This window comes from Mandrillus leucophaeus, unplaced genomic scaffold (assembly GCF_000951045.1).
Source record: "Mandrillus leucophaeus isolate KB7577 unplaced genomic scaffold, Mleu.le_1.0 Scaffold274, whole genome shotgun sequence".
In the NCBI taxonomy this organism is placed as follows: domain Eukaryota; kingdom Metazoa; phylum Chordata; class Mammalia; order Primates; family Cercopithecidae; genus Mandrillus; species Mandrillus leucophaeus.
Window position 1 is genome coordinate 836,249 of NW_012102854.1, and position 13,463 is coordinate 849,711.

A 13,463-nucleotide genomic window follows, 5' to 3' on the forward strand; every position below is an offset into this window, starting at 1 on the left:
TTTTTTTGAGATGGAGTCTTGCTCTGTCACCCAGGCTGGAGTGCAGTGGCGCAATCTTGGCTCACTGCAAGCTCCGCCTCCCAGGTTCATGCCATTCTCCTGCCTCAGCCTCCCGTGTAGCTGGGACTACAGGCGCCCGCCACCGCACCCGGCTACTTTTTGTATTTTTAGTAGAGACAGGGTTTCACCGTGTTAGCCAGGATGGTCTCGATCTCCTGACCTTGTGATCTGCCCATCTTGGCCTCCCAAAGTGTTGGGATTACAGGTGTGAGCCACTGCGCCTGGCCTTTTAACCTTTTTAGAATCTATACATCTTCCTGGAAGTGGCTCCCAGAATTTTTTTTTTTTTTTTTTTTGGAGACAAAGAGTCTTGCTCTGTACCTTAGGCTGGAATGCATGGCACCATTTTAGCTCACTGCAATCTCCACCTCCCAAGATCAAGCAAGTCTCCTGCCTCAGTTTCCCAAGTAGCTGGGATTACAAGCGTATGCCACCACAGTCAGTTAATTTTTGCATTTTTAGTAGAGATGGGGTTTCGCCATGTTGGCTAGGCTGGTCTTGAACTCCTGACCTTAGATGATCTGGCTGCCTTGTCCTCCCAAAATGCTGGGATTACAAGCGTGAACCCCCATGCCTAGACAGAAAGAAAAGTTTAGATTTTTAAGAGATAGCAACCAGATGCAAAGCTTGAACCCTGATTACGGCCTAGAATTTAAAAAAACTATGGAAGGCATTCTGGGGACAATTGGAAAAATGTGAACATAGTCTGGGTAGTCTATAATATTAGGACAATATGGTTAATCTTCTAAGGTGTGATAATGGTATTTCATTATATACGGGGAGCTCTTTTTTGTTTTTTGTTTTTTTTGTTTTTTTTTTGAGACTGAGTCTTACTTTGTCGCCCAGGCTGGTGTGCAGTGACGCAATCTCAACTCACTGCAACCTTGGCCTCCTGCTTCAACCTCCCAAGTAGCTGGGATTACAGGCATGCGTCACCATGCCTAATTTTTGTATTTTTAGTAGAGACAGGGTTTCACTATGTTGGTCAGGCTGATCTCAAACTCCTGAAATCTGGTGATCCGCCCACCTCCACCTCCCAAAGTGCTGGCATTACAGGCATGAGCCACCACACCTGGCCAGGAACTCCCCTTTTTGGTAGAAAATATATATCTCTAATTTTTTAGAAGTAAAACATCGTGATGCCTCAGCACACAAAATAAACACACGGATACAGACATACAAAAGCGTGGCAAAATATTAATGATTGAATCCACATGGGGTACATAAGAGACTGTTTTACTATTCTTTCACCATTTGTTTTATTTAAAAAATGTTCATATGAAAAAATAATTGAATGGCTGGGCATGGTGACTCACACCTGTAATTCCAGGGGCCAAGAGTTTAAGACAAGCCTGGCCAACGTGGCGAAACCTCGTCTCTACCAAAAATACAAAAAATTAGCTGGCTGTGGTGGCACACACCTATAATCCCAGCTACTCAAGAGGCTGAGGCAGGAGAATCACTCGAACCTGGGAGATGGAGGTTGTAGTGAGCCCAGACTGCACCACTGCACTCCAGTGTGGGTGACAGTGCAAGAGTATGTCTCAAAAAAGAAAAGAAAAGAAAAAAGAACTGATCAATACTTCCACACAAAAAATTCATAGATTTAACAGCGCCTCATGCATTCTCAAACTACTGATCAGAAAAATAAAACATGGACCTGCCTTTCAACAGGATTATGATGCAGACTGTAGACAGCAAAATCTAAAAATATGTTTAAGATATCATTTACTGAGGACTTGTAAGTTCCTCTGGAAAACATGAAGTAATGGACAAGCAGAGGGAAGATGAAAAAAGGCAGAAGTAACAGAAACATTTAATGAAAATTGAATTCAAGTTTATATGATAAGTAGTACCTACACAAGTAGAATATTTCATAATCAAAGGCCAAGATTCAAAAATTTTATAAACAGAAATATGTTCATATTCATAGTCACATAATTTGTATGGTTTTTTTTTTTTTAGATGGAGTCTTGCTCTCTTGCCCAGGCTGGAGTGCAGTCTCAGTTCACAGAAACCTCCGCCTCCCGGGTTCAACCGATTCTGCTGCCTCAGCCTCCCGAGTAGCTGGAATGATAGGTGTGCACCACAACGCCCAGCTAATTTTTGTATTTTTAATAGAAACAGGGTTTTATCATGTTGGCCAGGCCAGTCTCAAACTCTTGACCTCAGGTGATCTGCCTGCCTCAGCTCCCAAAGTGCTGGGATTACAGGCATGAGCCACCGAGCCTGGCCTTTTTAAAAAAAAAAAAAAAAAAAAAAAAAGATTTGGGGTCTCACCATGTTGTCCAGGCTGGTCTAGAACTCCTAGGCTCAAGAGATCTGCCGCCTTGGCTACAGATGTGAGCCACCGTGCCTGGCCCTTTGTTCTCTATTAAAGAGAGCTTAGTGTGTCTTTTTAAGGCTTGACTGATTCTATTACAAAGATCTTGAGAAAAGAAATAATCCAGAAATAACATGAAACTGGTCTGAAGCAAAATGTGGATCTGAAAATAATGGGATGAAAATTGTAATGTGGGTAGCATTCTGACACAATGAGAATGAAATTAGACAGCTGTCTGTCCCATAAACAGGTAAAACTGTGTAAGGCAAGACGGAAACTCTAGAGATGCCAAAATAAGAACTGAGATTACAGTTACTTCTAACTTAAGAATGAGACCGGGTATAGTGGCTCCTACCTGTAATCCTAGCACTTTAAGAGGCAGAGGTGGGCAGATCCCTTGAGGTCAGGAGTTTGAGACCAGTCTGGCCAACATGGTGAAAACTGGTTTCCAAAAAAATACAAAAATTAGCCGGGTATGGTGGTGGGCACCTGTAGGCCCAGCTACTCAAGAGGCTGAGGCAGGAGAATCACTTGAACCCAGGAGGCAGAGGTTGCAGTGAGCCACGATGGGCACCATTGTACTCCAGCCTGGACAACAGAGCGAAACCACGTCTCAAAAAGAAGAAATATTTATTCTTCTAAAATTGTAGACAACATCTCTATCAACCTCTTTTTTTTTCCGCTCTCGTTGCCCAGGCAGGAGTACAATGACGCAATCTCGGCTCACAGCAACCTCTGCCTGCTGGGTTCAAGTGATTCTCTTGCCTCAGCCTTCTGAGTAGTTGGGATTACAGGCATGTGCCACCACGACCAGCTAATTTTTGTATTTTTAGTAGAGAGGGGGTCTCTCCATGTTGGTCAGGCTGGTCTCGAACTCTCGACCTCAGGTGATCCACCCACCTCGGCCTCCCAAAGTGCTGGGATTACAGGTGTGAGCCACCGCGCCTGGCTCTCTATCTACTTTTTATGTCTGTGGAAAAGAAAAAAAATGTTAAGAGTAGGAAGTAGTTATAATTCTCATGTCACATGAGAGAGGATGTGAGTAGGCAGCTGCCATTACTCTTCTATGAAAGAGTCCTTGGCCGGGCGCGGTGGCTCAAGCCTGTAATCCCAGCACTTTGGGAGGCCGAGACGGGCGGATCACGAGGTCAGGAGACTGAGACCATCCTGGCTAACACGGTGAAACCCCGTCTCTACTAAAAATACAAAAAAAAACTAGCCGGGCGTGGTGGCGGGCGCCTGTAGTCCCAGCTACTTGGGAGGCTGAGGCAGGAGAATGGCGTGAACCCGGGAGGCGGAGCTTGCAGTGAGCCGAGATCGTGCCACTGCACTCCAGCCTGGGCGACAGTGCAAGACTCCATCTCAAAAAACAAAAAACAAAAAAAAAAAAAAGAAAGAGTCCTTTCTTATCTATTTATTTTTAAAAACAGAGATAGGTTCTTGCTTTGTCGCCCATGTGGGAATGCAGTGATTCAACCATAGCTCACTGCAGCCTTGCACCTCTGGGCTCAAGCGATCCTCCTGCCTCAGCCTTCAGGTAGCTGGGACTACAGGTGTGTGCCACCACACCGGGCTAATTAAAATTTTTTTTGCAGCAACAGGGACTTGCTATGTTGCCCAGGCTGGTCTCATGCAATCCTCCAACTTTGGCCTCCCAAAGTGCTGGGAATACAGGCATGAACCACTAAGTATGGACAAGAAGAGCCCTTATGTATGGTGCTCTCCACAACCATAGGACAGCTTCAAGGGCCTCATCACAGCTCCTTGCATGCAATCATGGAATCCAGGAATGTTACACTGGTTGAAGGAAATTTGATGGACCCACTGACATCCCTGAATGGTAGGGAACGTAGGGCTTAGCAAGGAAAGACACACCACCCTCGAATAAAGCAGCCTGTTAGTATAGCAGGACAGAGGAAGGCACGATTTTCTTTAAAAAAACAAACAAACAAACAAAAAACACAAATTTTAAAGTTCAAGAGGGCACAATTTTCTATCTCCCTAAATTCCTGACTTCTGTATCCAACTGTCTACTTGAATACTCATTTATATGATCAATAGACATGTCACAAGCAACAAGTCCAAAAGAAAACTCCTGATCTTTCTCAAAAATTTCTATAGACTTCCTATCTCACTAAATGATAATCCATTTTCTTCCAGTTTTTCAAATCAAAACCTCGGACTCTTTTTTCTCATATCCCACATACAATCTGTAAGCTATTCCTTTAAACTATTTTAAAAACCAGACAGATCGGGCGCGGTGGCTCACGCCTGTAATCCCAGCACTTTGGGAGGCCGAGGCAGGTGGATCACAAGGTCAGGAGAGAGAGAGACCATCCTGGCCAACATGGTGAAACCTCATCTCTACTAAAAACACAGAAATTAGCCAGGCATGGTTGCTTGCACCTGTAGTCCCAGCTACTTAGGAGGCTGAGGCAGGAGAATCGTTTGAACCTGGGAGGTGGGGTTGCAGTCAGCTGAGATCATGCCATTGTACTCCAGCTTGGGCAACAGAGGGTGACTCAGTCACAAAAACAAAAACAGAAAAAAAATCTGACTACCTGTCACTAAACCACCATCACTTTCTCACTCAGATTTTTGAGACAAGATTTCTTCACCTAGAAATTTTTGAGACAAATCAGGAGTTTTCTTTTGGACTTGTTACTTATGACATGTCTGTTGATCATATAAATGAGTGTTCAAGTAGACAGTTGGATACAAAAGTCAGAAATTTAGGGAGATAGAAAATTGTGCCCTCTTGAACTTTAAAATTTGTGTTTTTTCAAAAAAAAAAAAAAGAAAAAGGCCTCCAATTAACCTTATAGCCTTGGCCCCTACATAGTTTATTTTCTATATAACAGACCTGATTATTCCTTTCAAAATGTAATTCTGATCTCATCATTCCTCTGCTGAAAGCCCTCTGATACGCTGGGAGCAGTGATTCACGCCTGGAATCCCATTACTTTGGGAGGCCAAGGCAGGTGGATCACTTGAGGCCAGGAGTTCGAGACCAGCCTTGGCCAACACGGTGAAACTCTGTCTCTACTAAAAATATAAAAATTAGCCAGGCGTGGTGGCAGGCGCCTGTAATCCCAGCTACTCAAGAGGCTGAGGCGGGAGAATCGCTTGAACCTGGAAGATAGAGGTTACAGTGAGTCAAGATTGCGCCACTATACTCCAGCCTGGGTGATAGAGCAAGACTCAGACTCAAAGAAAGGAAAAGGAAAAGGAAAGGGAAAAGGAAAAGGAAAAGGAAGGAAGGAAGGAAGGAAGATAGGTAGGTCGGCCCTCTGTTGAGTCTCCAAAATCACTCCGAATCAATGCCGAAGATGTGATTTGACCTGTTACCTAACCACTGCTACTCTTATTCCCTTTTGCCCTCTCTCTTCCAGTCCACAGCCCTGATCACTGTTCTCTGAATGGGACAGCAAGCTTCTCCTGCCTTAAGGCTTTTAACATTTTTGTTCTTTCTGGCTACTGATCTTCCACCCAATACTGCACGCCCACTCTCACACTCTTCAGATCTTTTTCGAATGGTATTCAGTGAGACCTTTCCCCACCAAGCCGATTTAAAATTATAACCCCAACTACCCCTCTCTATGCCAGTCTCCCTTACTTCTTTCCATAGCACTTATCACTATCTGATAGTATATATTTTTTAAGTATTTATTCATTGTTTGTCTCCCCCAATTACAACACAGTCCCTAGGAGGAAGAAATTTTTGACTGTTTTGATAGCTGACATTTCCCTAGCATCTGAAATAGTACCTAGTACATATCATGCAATAAATACTTGTAGGATGTGAATATATCAGGTTGGTAGAAACATAAATGGGTTTACTTCTTCTGAGAGCAATGTGCTTATCTCAGTTAAATTTATAAACATAACTTTGACCCAGCATTCCACTTAAAAGTAAATGCTATGTACTTTTGAATCTTCATATTTCTGCAAAGCAATATAAACAAGTATACATACTTGTGTCTTCAATAGCAGAAGCTTAGAAACAACCTAAATGTCCATTAGTAGGAGGCAGGTTAGGTAAATTACGTGTCAGCCAGGCACGGTGGCTCACGGTGGATCACTTGGGGACAGGAGCTGGAGACCAGCCTGGCCAACATGGCAAAACCCCATCTCTACAAAAAATACAAAAATTAGCCAGGTGTGGAGGCACATACCTGTAATCCCAGCTACTTGGGAGCCTGAGGCACAAGAATCTCTTGACCCCAGGAGGCAGAGGTTGCAGTGAGCCAAGACTGGCCTGCGTGATACAGCAAAACTCTGTCTCCAAAAAAATGAATAAATAAATAACAAATTATGTGTTGACAGAGAATTCTAAGAAAAAAACTTATGTACATAATAGAATATATACCACCATTTACATGAAAAGGAAAAATTAGGGCTTATATACATACTTATTTGCAGCACAGATATAATATACTGGCTTATTCCTAGGCTACCTCAAGAAGGATATATGTGACACTCTTAAACATGACCACAACTTTACAAAAAAACTGCAGGACTAAGAGTCGGAGCTAAGAGGAGATTTTTTTCGGGAATCTGAGACTGGAGGATCACTTCAGCCCAGGCAGCTGAGGCCGCAGTGAGCTGTGATTGTGCCATACATATATGCCCCCACACATAAAAGTAGCATAGGGAAAACTGATTTCTAGGTCAACAACTTATGACAGTGGTACATGGTGGCAGAAGGAAGGGAGGCAGAGGAGTCCACGGATCTACGATGGCAGAGGTAAATGAGAAGACAACAGGAAGTGTGAGAACAGGTGTAAAAAATAATTCTGAGGCATTCAGTCTCTGAGAGGATGAGAGAAGGTAGTAACAAAAAGGAACTTAAATATCAGACAATATGTAAGGTCTTACAAAGTATAAAGGACAATGAGTGAGGACAGGAAACGGGACAAGGATGAAGGAGAACAGCCACTGCAGTGGCAGCACAGACGAAGAAGGAAGGCTGACGTCAGAACAGCAATAGGAGGGGCGCCTGGCCCCTCTAGAATCTGGTGAAGAAGAAGAATGAAACACACAAAAATGATGACTGGAAGCGTCATTCAGGAATCTAGAAAACTCACAACAAACAATACTCTACGTCTAGAGCCTGTAAGAAAACATCCTTCGAAGCACTTCAGAGGTATTAATGCTGACTGAAAAACTGTGGCCTGCCTGTCACTGACTCACCTGCACAGACCCTTCCCACTTCTCCACCACACAGTTTGTCTTCTGGCTTCAACAGAGGATCACAGAACCTGCTACTGGGGAAATGACAGAGCATTACAACGTTAATGCTGAGGCCAAAGTACCATCCTAGAACTCAGGTTGAGCCCCGGGGTCTCCTGGCCTTCTGAAGAATGAGGGTGCAATTTCCAAAGATGCACAGAACAAAGTAATGACCTTCTGCCTTACTGACTAAAGCACACACAATCATATGAGCAGAAGGACTAGGGCCATTAGAATCCTAAACTTCAAAGCCATGCTCATTAAACCATTTAAAGTCTACACACATCCACAAATGGGAAAAAGCGAGAATTAACTTTCAGAATTTTACTCACACAGAGAGCTATTCACACCTCGTGTGAGTGGTTGCTGTTTTTCTCTAGCACTACACTCCCACGCAGGGTCCTGAGAGGAATTTAACTACAACCCCTATTCGTAGATGAATTCAACACTCACGTCCGACCTTAACAACATGTTCCCATCAGAACTAAAGCACATGGGCACAATGTGTAGGAAGTTGTTCTGACAGTACTCAAGAATAAAAACTCAAACATGTTCCTGGAGTCCTACTATTTACCCTCTTTGCATTATACTGAGTGAAATTCTTTCTTTCTTTCTTTCTTTTTTGAGACAAAGTTTCGCTCTTGTTGCCCAGGCTGGAGTGCAATGGTGGAATCTCAGCTCACTGCAACCTCCGCTTCCTGGGTTCAAGCAGTTCTCCTGCCTCAGTCTCCTGAGTAGCTGGGATTACAGGTGTGTACCACCACACCTGGCTAATTTTGTATTTTTAGCAGAGACAGAGTTTCACCATGTTGGCCAGGCTGGTCTCGAACTCCTGACCTTAGGTGATCCACCCACCTCAGCCTCCCAAAGTGCTGGCATTACAGGCGTAAGCCACCGTGCCATGCCCTATTTCATATTAGAAATGTCCTGGTCCAGGTGCAGTGGCTCACACCTATAATCCCAGCACTTCAGGAGGCTGGAAGTGGGTGAATCATCTGAGTCCCGGAGTTCAAGACCAGGCTAGACAACATAGCGAGACCCTGTCTCTACAAAAATACAAAATTAGCTGGGAGCAATGGTGTGCGCTGCGCCTATAGTCTCAGCTACTTAAGAGGCTGAGGTGGGAGGATGACTTGAGCCCAGGAGTTCAAGGTGGCCTGACAAAGTGAGACCTTGTCATAAAAAAGAAAAGAAACATCCTAGAATATAGGTTTATCCATTAGTTCAAAAAACATTTTTAAGCCAGGTGTAGTGGTGTGCACATGCAGTACCAGCTTCTCAGGAGGCTGAGACAGGAAGATCACTCGAGCCTAGGACTTGAGGCTGCAAATACATGATCATGCCTATGAATAGTCACTGCACTCCAACAGAAAAAAAAAAATATATATATATATATACACACACACACACACACACGCGCGCGCACACACACACACACATATATATATATATTTTTTTGAGACAGATTTTTTTTGAGACAGAGACTCATTCTGTTGCCCAGGCTGGGAGTGCAGTGATGTGATCTTGGTTCACTGCAACATCTGCCTCCCGGGTTCAAGCCATTCTCCTGCCTCAGCTTCCCGAGTAGCAGGGATTACAGGCGCGCGCCACTACACCCAGCTAATTTTTGTATTTTTAGTAGAGACGGGGTTTCACCATGTTGGCCAGGTTGGTCTTGAACTCCTGACCTCAGGTGATCCGCCCACCTCAGCCTCCCAAAGTGCTGGGATTACAGGCATGAGCCACCGCGCCCAGCCAAAAAAAATTTTTTTTCTTTTTTGAGATGGAGTTTCACTCTTGTTGCCCAGACTGGAGCGCAGTGGCGCGATCTCAGCTCACCGCAACCTCCGCCTCCCAGGTTCAAGCGATTCTCCTGTCTCAGCCTCCCGAGTAGCTGGGACTACAGGCATGTGCCACTATGCCCCGCTAATTCTGTATTTTCAGTAGAGACGGGGTTTCTCTGTGTTGGTCAGGCTGGTCTTGAACTCCCAACCCACCTCGGCCTCCCAAAGGGCTAGGATTACAGGTATGAGCCACCGCACGTGGCCCTCCAAAATTTTTTTGATCAATAGTAGACATTATTGGGATGACTGACCAAATTTGAATATCGACTTTGGATTAAATAATACTAATGTATCAATGTTAAACTTCCCGATTTTGATCACCGTACTGTAGTTACGAAAGAGAAGTTTTTGTTCTTGGAAATGCATGCTGAAGTATTTATAGATAAAGGAAGCATGTCCACAACTAGTTTCAAATGGTTCAGGAAAAAAAAAAATCATACACATTTGGAGAGAGAAGGAAAAATAAAACCACCAAAATGTAAATGATTGGTGAAACTGGGTAAAGGATATATGGGACTTCTCTGTTCTACTATTCCAACTTTTCTATAAAGTTGTAATCAAATAAAAAAGCATGATCATAAAAAATTTAAGTTTCTATCACATATATACCCCCCCATCCACTATATGTTGAAAAAGCTTGATCACCAATTCCTAATGGACTGTGTCAGAGACATAAGGCTTAGAGCATGATTTAAACCAAAACATACATGACAGGAACCCGAGGTGAGTTGGCTGGAAGCAACTTGCAGGAGGGAGATCAAGTTTGAGATTCTGTACATTCAGAGTGTAGGTTTCTGAACACATGCAGGCACACAGATCCATTAGGCAGTTGGATATACAGATCAGGAGCTCAGAATAGGGCTAGAACAGAAATGGGAACTTGCCAGCTGTCAGACTATCACTGCTGGTGAAGACACAGGGAGAATGTTACTGTGGGCTGGATGCAGTGGCTCATGCCAGTAATCCCAGCACTTTGGGAAGCCAAGGTGGGCAGGATCACTTGAGCTCAGAAGTTCAAGACCAGCCTAGGCAACATGGCAAGATCCCAACTCTGCAAAAAATCCAGATCCAAAAATTAGCAGGGTGTGATGTGGTAAACGTCTGTAGTCCCAGCTACTTGGGAGGCTGAAACAGGAGGATTGCTTGAGCCTGGGAGGTGGACGTTGCAGCGAGCCATGATCACGCCACTGCCCTCCAGCCTGGGTGACAAAGCAAGACCCTGTCTCAAAACAAAAAAAACAAAACAAAACAAAAAGAATCACAAAGCAGGAGGAGGGCTTGGTGACTCATGCCTGTAATTCCAGCACTTTGAGAGGCTGAGGTGGGTAGACTGCTTGAGCCCAGGAGTTCAAGACCAGCCTGCACAACAAAGTGAGACCTTATCACTAAACAAAAATACAAAAAATTAGCCAGGTGTGGTGGTATGTACCTGTAGTCCCAGCTACTTGCAAGGTTGAGACAAAAGGACTGCTTAAGCCTGGGAGGTTGAGGTTGCAGTGAGCCGGAAAAAAAAAAAAAATTAAGAATCACAAAGCAGATGAAAACTGAAACATAACAAAATGAACTTAAGACGAAAATTTTAAGAAGCAAGCAAAGCTACAGACTGCAAAAGAAAAACAGAGGAAATGAGTAAAGAAACAGTCACCCAAAAGAAGCGAATGGACAGTAAACAGAAGTATAGGAATGGACATCCTATTATTGTTCCATTTGATTTTTTTTTAAGGATGCAATAATGAAATTTTGAGGGATTTTTGTTTCCTCAATTAATAGATTTTCCCTGGTTGTTGCACCTGGGCTATTAGCAGTATCCTCAGTCTTTCTGCTCACACCCCCACCGACCCAGGCAGCGTGGGTAATCTATATTTATATAATCATAACCTATATCTGACCCCAAAAGCCAGTATCTAATGTAAAAACATTGAAAAGCAAATCATCATAATAAAAGTAACAGAAAAACACTGAAGGCATTTCTATTAGATTCTAAACAGACAAGGATGCCCACTGCCTCAATTATGTAATCTAATTACAAATAACTAAGTAAGGAAAACAGGGAATAATATTAATATGTAGAAATCAACAGCTTTATATATAGCAAAAATGACTCCATTCATAATAGCAACATAAAACAAAATATCCAGAAATAAACTTACTAAGAAGTGTCCAAATCTGTATGAAAAAAAATTTTAAACACCCCAGACGACCCAAAAAGAAATCAGAATACATACCACGCACATAAAAAGAATATTTAATGTCATAAAAATGTCCCTATTCCCAAGTTATATTACAAATTTAATGCAATCTCAATAAAAATAACAAAATAAGTTCTATCTTTTCCCCTTCTGGAACTAGACAAGCTAATCCTAAAGTTTACAAAGAAAAATAAACAAGCAAGAATAGCCAGGAACCACTGAAAACGACGAGCAATTAGGAGACTAACTATACCACAAAGTAAAACACAATGATAAAGCCTCAATAGTAAAAAGATAAATATTTTCCCTGGTTGTTACACCTGGGCTATAGCAGTGTCCTCAGTCTTTCTGCTCACACCCAGAAACAGACCAAATAAATGTGAGAATTTAGTATATAATCAAAGTGGCATCTTAAAAATAGTGAACGTAAAGACCCTTTTTTGCACTCCAGCCTGGGCGACACAGCGAGACACCATCTCAAAAAAACAAAAACAAAAACAAAAAAAACAAAAGGCCGGGCGCGGTGGCTCAAGCCTGTAATCCCATCACTTTGGGAGGCCGAGGCGGGTGGATCACGAGGTCAGGAGATCGAGACCATCCTGGCTAACATGGTGAAACCCCGTCTCTACTAAAAATACAAAAAACTAGCCGGGCGAGGTGGCGGGCGCCTGTAGTCCCAGCTACTCGGAGGCTGAGGCAGGAGAATGGCGTGAACCTGGGAGGCAGAGCTTGCAGTGAGCCGAGATCGCGCCACTGCACTCCAGCCTGGGTGACACAGCGCGAGACTCCGTTTCAAAAAAAAAACAAACAAAAAAAAACAAAAAAAACATAAATAAAAAGCTCTTTGGTGTGGTGCGGGGATGCCTCTGTGCTCACCAACCACAGGGAGCTCATTCTAAGCATAGCTATGTTTAAAAAAAAAAAAACTATTATTACTAAATTGAAACAAACAAAACCTCCTGATTCTGCAAGATTAAACAAAAAAGAAACAACCACTGTGAACAATGTCAAATGCAAATGAAAAACTTAAAAAAAAAAAAAACCACCACTCATTTCATATAGGGTTAACCTTTCTAATGTATAAACAGCTCCTCTAAGGAAAAGACACCCCATAGAAAAATGGTGAAAAGGATATGAATAGACAGTTTCTAGATTAATACATACGGGTCTTTAAACATATAAAAAAAAATTCTCTCTCACTCATAAGAAGGGATGTAAATGAAACCTACACTGAAGTTCTGATTGTCTCTTATGCCCCTAGCTAAATATCAAATATTCAACACTACACATGGTGAGCTTGAGGGGAAGGTGCTCTTGCACATGTTCGTGGGAGTGTAAGTACTTACCCACTGGGCAGTGCCATTTGTATTAATAGCAGTCTAGTTTAGAGCTACTCCTGTGTCAGTATAAAATGGCACACATAAAAGTTATTCATTACTGCATTGTTAGCAACAGCAGAAGACTGGAAACAAACCAAATACTCAATAACTGGATTAACTGAATCAACTATGGTGCATCCAAACAATGACATCTTATTTATACAGCAGCTAAAAAAAAAAAATTATTTTTAAAGATTATGATTCAGAAGGAACATCTTGGCTGGGTGCAGTGGCTCACACCTGTAATCCCAACACTTTGGGAAGCCAAGAGAGGAGGGCTGCTTGAGCTCAGGAGTTCGAGACCAGTCTGGGAAACATAGTGAGACCTCGTCTCTTCAGAAAGTAAAAAAGCCGGCCGGGCGCGGTGGCTCAAGCCTGTAATCCCAGCACTTTGGGAGGCCGAGACGGGCGGATCACGAGGTCAGGAGATCGAGAC

The 13,463-nt window shown here is 43.0% G+C and overlaps 1 protein-coding gene across 4 annotated transcripts in view; it reads right to left on the bottom strand.

Moving 5' to 3' along the window:
- The window catches only part of ZNF146 (zinc finger protein 146), a 39,410-nt gene that overhangs the window by 7,340 nt on the left and 18,607 nt on the right, over positions 1-13,463 (bottom strand). The window contains exons 3-4 of one of the 4 annotated variants that reach the window (XM_011984802.1): positions 12,317-12,413; positions 7,577-7,644 (exon numbers count right to left, since the gene is read on the bottom strand). The exons of 2 other annotated variants lie outside the window; for them this stretch is intronic. The gene's annotated coding sequence lies outside the window, so the exon portion shown is untranslated. Of the gene's footprint in view, positions 1-3,323; positions 3,329-7,576; positions 7,653-12,316; positions 12,414-13,463 lie in introns of those variants that run through there. One more of the 4 variants, XM_011984804.1, reaches the window with a different exon arrangement.